This window comes from Carcharhinus amblyrhynchos, unplaced genomic scaffold (genome assembly GCF_965287045.1).
Source record: "Carcharhinus amblyrhynchos unplaced genomic scaffold, sCarAmb.v2.hapA scaffold_461, whole genome shotgun sequence".
Lineage (NCBI taxonomy): Eukaryota > Metazoa > Chordata > Chondrichthyes > Carcharhiniformes > Carcharhinidae > Carcharhinus > Carcharhinus amblyrhynchos.
The window spans coordinates 109,247-117,500 of record NW_027650201.1 but is presented as its reverse complement, the minus strand read 5'-3'; the positions used below and the strand labels follow the sequence as shown (position 1 = coordinate 117,500).

General features: G+C 48.6%; 1 protein-coding gene across 4 annotated transcripts in view; it reads right to left on the bottom strand.

Moving 5' to 3' along the window:
* LOC145339431 (creatine transporter-like) overlaps positions 1-8,254 on the bottom strand; it is a 55,811-nt gene that overhangs the window by 9,851 nt on the left and 37,706 nt on the right. The window lies entirely within an intron of this gene.

The following is an 8,254-nucleotide window of genomic DNA, read 5'->3' as shown; positions in this document are numbered from 1 at the left end:
AGACACGGGGAGAACGTGCAGACTCTGCACAGGCAGTGATCCGAGCCGGGAATCGAAGCTGGGTCCCTGGCGCTGTGAGGCAGCAGTGCTAACCACTGCGCCACCGTTGGCTAACGTCTCTCCCTGATGTGTTTGCGGAACTTACACCAACAGAGCACAGAGTTCTGAGAGCCCAGCGCAATGGTCAGAGGAGGACTGAGAGTTCCAGAGGGGAGATGGGACACAACAAATTGGCCGGAGCAAGTCTAAAGCTCGGAATAGGTAACACCAAATGGGTGATTCACAACGAGTCGCAATGCAAAGTCACCAGCGTCGGAACAGATTCCCAGAGCAGGAGAAAGCTGAGCTTATGGGGTTTGGGGTAATCTCCTGTCAGGGAGTCTGAATGAAAGGTATATTGGATGAAAGGAGAAACTGATTAGTATTTAGCTGGACTTGTGAGATGGCGATTAGATTGGCAACAAGGGTGAAACAGATACTCGTCTTAAGCAAAGTGGAGACTGGCCATCTCAACACCTGGGGTTGTAGCCAAGGTCAGTTGGAAAGCAGGGCGCTCTCTGAGAGAGTCAAGCTGTTCTGTGGGAAGTCTGTCTGTGTCAGACCCCTTAACTTTTTACTCAAAACCAGAAGAAAGGTTCCCTCAATGAAAGCTACTGATCTTGCTGCTAATTATAACTATAGCCAAACTTGCAGATGGCACAAAAATACACGGACAGTAATTTGCAGTAAGGAAATAAGAACCTTACAAACGGATATAAATAGGTTAGGAGAGTGGGCCAAGATGTGGCAGATGGAGTTTAACATGGATAAGCGTGAGGAGGTCATGCATTTCGGGTGGGAAAAATGGGAAGGCCACTTATGAATGGGAAGAGACTTTGTGGCGTTCCGGTGCAGAGGGATCTGGGTGTCCTTGTTCACAGGTCACAAAACACTAATATGTAGGTACAGCAGATAATAAAGAAAGCGAATGAAATGTGGGCTTTTATAGCTAGAGGAATAGAATGTAAAAGTAAGGAAGTATTGCAATTATACAAGGCATTTTTGAGGCCGCACCTGGAGTATTGTACACAGTTTTGGTCCCCCTGTTTGAGAAAAGATGTAGGCAGTTCAGAGGAGGTTCACTAGATTGATTCCAGAGATAAGGGGTTTGTTGTGTGAAGTGAGATTGAACAGTTTGGGCCTATACTCTCTGGAATTTAGAAGAATTTTAAATTGAGGTATACAACACGATAAAAGGTATGGATAAAGTACACGTGGAGCAGATGCTCCTCGGACAAGATCACGGGCAGCAAATTTAAAACAGAGTTGAGGAGAAACTGCTTCTCCCAAAGGGTTGTGAATCTGTGGAATTTGCTACCCCAAAGTGCAGTGAGTGCTGGGACAGTCAGTACATTTAAGGAGGAGCTGGACAGATTTTTAATTGGGAATGGGTTGAAGGGTTATGGGGAGAAGGCAGGAAAATGGGGATGAGCCCTGATTGAAAGGTGGAGCGGACTCGATGGGCAGAATGGCCTAATTCTGCTCCGACACCTTATGAACTTATTTGCTGGATTTAAGCATTAAAACCTATGGGATGTTGTTTTGAGGAAGGTGTGTTCTCAGAGTTTAGCAAAATAGATCGATTTGGATTTGGGGAAAATTTGAGTACATCATCTGGGTAACCATTAGTGTACTTAATCGTAAATTTGTTTTCTTTTCTCGTGTTGCGCGTTTTAAAGTTTAATAAACTTTTTTGTCATTTGAATGACTTACAACAAGACTGACCCCATTTCTTTACTGGCTTTGATCTCTTCATTCAATCGGTCATTAAGAACCGATGTTCCACAATTCTCTTCCAGGATTTGGGAGGCCCTTGCACTGAAAATCATCGGGATTCCTAACACGACCAGCAGACCATTATCTAAAGGCATAGAGTTTTACCACACAGCGGGGAGGCAGTGACATTGTGGTATTGTCACTGGCCTAGCAATCCTGAGACCCAGAGCAAGACCTGGGGACCCGGGTTTGAATCCTGGCACGGCAAGAAAGCAAAATTTGAGTTAACGAGAAAGGAAATCCAGAATTAAAATTAAAATGACCACGAAACGATTGTTGTTTTTAAACAAAACCATCTGGTTCACCAGTGCGAAGGAAGTCTACACTTCCTATCGATGGGGGCTGGAGTGTAGAAACATAGAAGATAGGAGCAAGAGGTGGCCATTTGGCCCCTTGAGCCTTCCCCTCCATTCATCATGATCATGGCTGATCGTCCAACTCAATAGTCTAATCCTGCTTTCTCCCCATAACCTTTGATCCCATCCACCCCCAAGTGCTGTAGCCAGCCGCCTCTTGAATCCATTCAATGTTTTGGCATCAACTAATTCCTGTGGTAATGAATTCCACAGGTTCACTACTCTTTGGGTGAAGAAATGTCTCCTCACCTCCCTCCTAAATGGTCTACTCCATATCTTCAGACGGTGAGCCCTGGTTCTGGACACCCTCCACCATCAGGAACATCCTCCCTGCATCTACCCTGTCTAGTCCTGTTAGAATTTTATAAGTCTCGATGAGATCCTTCCTTCATTTGTCTGAACTCCGGCAAAAACAATCCTAAACCAAGTCAATCTAACCAAGGCCCTGTACAGTTGCAGTAAGACATCCCTACTCCTGTACTCGAGTCCTCTCGCAATGAGGGCCAACATATCGTTTGAAAAAGATGGTTTGAGGAAATCGAGGACACATCCTGTGGTCCCACGAGGATATTGGGCCCAGACGGAATGACGTCCCAGGGTGGCATCAAGTAAAACATAGCCATCATCCCTCGGATGAGAGGAGAGGAGAGGAGGGAGGCTGAAGCCTTTCCCTGCAAGACATCAAGGAACTGAGTCAACTGTGAGAAAGGCAAGGGATATGCTTTACTGGCCAAACATGAAATTAAGGACCACATTGGTCAGTGTGGTGCATGTAACAAGTACCAAGCTAGAGAGCACATGACATTCCAGACAGCAGGAACTGATTATCTCGCCACTAGTGGGTGACTATTCTGACTACTGGGAGTTAGGCCAGCTGACCTCGATGGTGATGTGAGAGCTCCTGAAAGCCCGCTTCAGCTGGTAGCAGTTTGTGACGAATGACAGTGGCCTTCAGTTCACAAGCGAAGAATTGAGCCGATTCTCAGAGGATTGTGGAGGGAGGGGATTCACTGCCACATATCATCTCCACACTATTCCCAGTGGGAAGGGAATTGCTGAGGCGGTGGTGAAAATTGCCAAGGAGACCCGTCAACAAATCAAGCAAATCAAGTACACACGGATGTGAGGCAACACTGAAATAGAGAAACGCACCGACAGAATTCAGGGAACAGTAGTTCTGTCCCGAGACTGACGTCACGCTGCATGAAACAGCTTTTGAAACCAGACATGAGGGAAAGGATCAAAGTAAAAATCTAACCATCTCCCCTTAACATTCAATGGCATTCCCATCGCTGAATCCCCCCACTATCAACATCCTGGGGGTTACCATTGACCAGAAACTGACCTGGACCCAGCCATATAAATACTGTGGCTCCCAGAGTAGGTCAGGGGCTGGGAATCCTGCGGAGAGTAACTCACCTCCTGACTCCCCCCAAAGCCTGTCCACCATCTACAAGGCACAAGTCAGGAGTGTGATGGAATACTCTCCCACTCGCCTGGAAGAGCGCGGCTCCGACAACGCTCGAGAAGCTCGACACCATCCAGGACAAAGCAACCCCCCGCTCGATCGACACACTAACCTCCCACCCTCGACACTCACTCCCTCTACCACCGACACACAGCGGCAGCACAAGCAAAATATAGCCATCACCCCTCAGATGAGAGGAGGAAGGCTGAAGCCTTTCTACAAGGTGCACTGCAGCGACTCGCCGACGCTCCTTTAACAGCGCGGCCCAAACCCACCACCTCTACCCCCTCGAAGGACAAGGGCAGCAGATGCCATAGGGAACACCCACCACCTGCAAATTCCTCCTCTCCAAGCACCCCCCACCCCCATCCCGCCCCATACACACACACACACACACACACACACACAACCATCCCGACTTGGAAATACATCGGCCGTTCCTTCACTGTGGCTGGGTTAAGATCCTGGACCCCCCTCCCTAACAGCACTGTGGGTGTACCTACACCACGTGGGACTGCAGTGGGTTCAAGGTGGCGGCTCACCCACCACCTTCTCAAGGGGGGAACGGGGGATGGAGGTTCAACGCTAGGCCTGGCCAGCGAAGCCCACATTCATAAACAGGTTTTTAAAAATATTCCAACAGTGAGAAAATCGATCCAAGATGGCACTGGAGGGAGGTGACTTCTTGCGAGCTGTGCCCAGCACACCTTCCAATTCTATCTTTCATTCTTGTTCTATGCTTCTCAAACTTTATCCCAACTCTTTTAAACCCACTAACAACATTTTAGTTCAATCTCTTACAGGTTTGGCGTACTAAGTTGATCTTAGTAACAGCACTCTCTCCTTTCCTTCTCTATGAATGGTATGCTTTGTCTGTATAGCGCGCAAGAAACAACACTTTTCACTGTATGTTAATAAGAAATAGGAGCAGGAGTAGGCCATCTAGCCCTTCGAGCCTGCCCCGCCATTCAATAAGATCATGGCTGATCTGTCGTGGCTCAGTTCCACTTTCCCGCCCTCTCCCCATAACCCTTAATCCCCTCTCTTATCAAGAACCCATCAACCCGCTTCTTAAAAATATTTAGCGAGGCAGCCTCCACCACTTCAACGGGCAGAGAATTCCAGAGATTCACCACCCTTTGAGTGAAGAAGTTCCTCCTCAACTCCGTTCTAAACCGCCTCCCCTTTATCTTGAGGCTGTGCCCCCTAGTCCTACTGTCTTTTTTGAGCGGGAAGAGTCTCTCCACCTCTATCCTATCCATCCCATTCATCATCTTATACGTCTCAATGAGATCTCCCCTCATTCTTCTAAACTCTAACGAGTACAAGCCTAGTTTATTCAGCCTCTCCTCATAGCTCAATCCCCTCAACTCCGGTATCAGCCTAGTAAACCTCCTCTGCACTCCCTCCAGGGCCAAAATATCCTTGCGCAGGTGCGGCGCCCAAAACTGCACACAGTACTCCAGCTGCGGCCTCACCAATGCCCTATACAGCTGCAGCAAGACCTCCCTACTTTTATATTCAATCCCCCTCGCTATGAAGGCCAGCATCCCATTCGCCTTCCTGACCACCTGCTGCACCTGCAAGCTGGGTTTTTGCGACTCATGCACAAGGACCCCGAGGTCCCTCTGCACCGTCGCCTGCTGCAGTTTTTCGCCACGTAAGTAATAGTCCTTCCTACCATTCTTCCTACCAAAGTGGACCACCTCACACTTGCCAACATTAAATTCCATTTGCCATTTCCTGGCCCATTCGCCCAGCCTATCTAGATCCTTCTGCAGACTCTCCACACCCTCCGCACAATTTGCCGTTCCCCCAATCTTGGTGTCATCAGCAAATTTCGACACCCTGCACTCGGTTCCCTCCTCCAGATCATCTATATAAATGGTAAATAGCTGAGGCCCCAGCACCGACCCCTGGGGCACCCCACTAGTCACCATCCGCCAATCCGAATAGCACCCATTGACCCCCACTCTCTGCCTCCTATTTGACAACCAATCCTCTATCCACGCTAACACCCTACCCCCAACTCCATGTCCCCTGACCTTCTGCAATAACCTCTTGTGAGGTACCTTGTCAAACGCCTTCTGAAAATCCAGAAAGACCACATCCACCGGCTCTCCTCTATCCACTGCCCTAGACACATCCTCATAGAACTCCAGTAAATTTGTCAGACACGACTTCCCTTTAATGAAACCGTGTTGCGTCCGCCCTATCAAGCAATTCCCTTCAAGATGCCTCGCAATTTCCTGCTTAATGATGGATTCTAACATTTTACCTACCACAGACGTTAAACTAACCGGCCTATAATTCCCCGCCTTTTGCCTGGCACCCTTCTTAAACAACGGCGTAACATTAGCCGTTTTCCAATCTTCCGGCACTTCCCCGGAATCCAGCGACGTCTGGAAAATAACCACCAAGGCATCCACTATCACCTCCGCCATTTCTTTCAGAACCCTCGGATGCATTCCATCCGGTCCTGGGGACTTGTCCACAATCAGCCCCTCCAGTCTGTCGAGCACCACCTCTCTAGTAACAGTAATGTCATTAAGACCCTCCATTCCTACCACCTTTCCATCGCTAACACCCGGCAAATTATTCACGTCCTCCTCCGTGAAGACAGAAACAAAAAAGTTATTCAAGACCTTCGCCATATCCCCATCCCCTACCACTAGCTCCCCTTTCTCATCCTCTAAAGGACCAACGTTCACCCTAGCCAGCCTCTTCCTTTTTATATATTTATAAAAACTCTTGCTATCCTTTTTTATATTAAGTGCTAGCCCAGCCTCATAGCTTCTCCTACCCTCCTTTATCAACTTCTTTGTCAATCTTTGTTGACATTTAAACCTTTCCCAATCCTCTTCTCGCCCACTGCTCTTAGCTACTCTAAATTCCTCCGCTTTTAATTTAACACTTTCCTTCACCTCCTTCGTTATCCACGGCTTATTACCTCTCTTCCTACTGTCCTTTTTAACCATCGGAATAAATTTCTGCTGAGCACCAAGAAAGATCTCCTTAAAGATCCTCCACTGCTCCTCAGCAGACCTACCTTCCAACACATTCCCCCAGTCCACATTCGCCAATTCTTCTCTCATCCTACCATACTCCCCTCTATTCAAACAAAGGACGCGCGTCCGGGAACCCACTTTCTCCTCCTCCATCTGCACCAGAAACTCCACCATACAATGATCACTCTCTCCAAGAGGATCCTTCACCGCAAGGTCCCTAATTCTACCCGCCTCATTACATAGCACCAGATCCAAGATAGCTTGCTCCCTCGTCGGCTCCAACACACACTGTTCAAGGAAATTATCCCGGCAGCATTCCAAGAACTCCTCCTCGAGCCCACCTCGTCCAACATGGGTCGACCAATCAATATGCAGATTGAAATCTCCCATAACTACTGCCGTCCCATTCCTGCACGCCGCACTTATTTGCGTGTTAACAGCCCGCCCCACCTCCAGATCATTATTCGGGGGCCTATAGACGACACCCACCAGCGTCTTCCTCCCTTTGCTGTTCCTAATCTCCACCCACAACGATTCCACGTTCTGCTCTTTGGCTCCGATATCATCCCTTGCTACCACCTTGATACTATCCTTAATCAGCAGAGCTACGCCACCCCCTCTTTCCTCCTGCCTATCCTTCCTAAACACTTGATAGCCCTGTACATTCATCTCCCAGTCCCTGTCACCTTGCAGCCACGTCTCTGTAATGGCCACCAGATCGTATCCATTTGTGTCGATCTGCGCCACCAGCTCATCCACTTTATTCCGAATGCTTCGTGCATTCAGATAAAGCGCTTTCATCCCAGCCTTCACCTGGACCCTATTTGCCGTAACGCCACCAATTGGGACATCCTCGGCCTCTTCCCTTACCTGTACCCTATCCTTAACTTTAGACCTCGTAGCGTCACCTACCCTCGCACCCTCCCCCCCCCTAATTAGTTTAAAGCCCTGTCTACAGTCAATACACGTGACAAAAAATAAACCAAATCTTCACAGCAATTGGGTTGGTCGGGGAGTAGGGAGCTAAATGGAGTATAAAACTCACATCGATTCCACATGTCCCCCCCCCCCACAACGTGATGGAACAGCAACTGTCACCACGGCAACAGGAGCCATGGGAACAACACTCTCTGGACAAAGTACCTCCCCCTGACCAATGTCAAGGAGCATGTCTTCATTGGGAGGCCTGTAGAAGCTGGAGGACCAAACAGTTGCGAATTCACGAGAACCAGTGGGTCGATCGTGGGTAACTTGGGGAACTCAGTGTCACACAGGGCCCAGCGTGCAAATGCATCTTTGATTTGCTCAGAGAGAAAAAGTGGGGGCTGGTTGTATTCATTCTTGGGGTTTCGGGAAGGCCACCCTGTTCTGCATGACTAACTAGCTCGCCATAGTCATCCGACTCTGCCACGCATCCACCCCTGAACACAGACATCTAAAGGTCAGTCAAATGAATCCTCTAGTAGAAAATACACTGACGAAACGCAGCTCTAATTACAACTGCATCAATTAAGAGCTAAACATCCCAAAATATTGTGTAACAGAAGGAAGGCCAACCTCCCACTCCCCACCCCCTGAGATCTTGGGTCACGACTCATCAGTTTGAG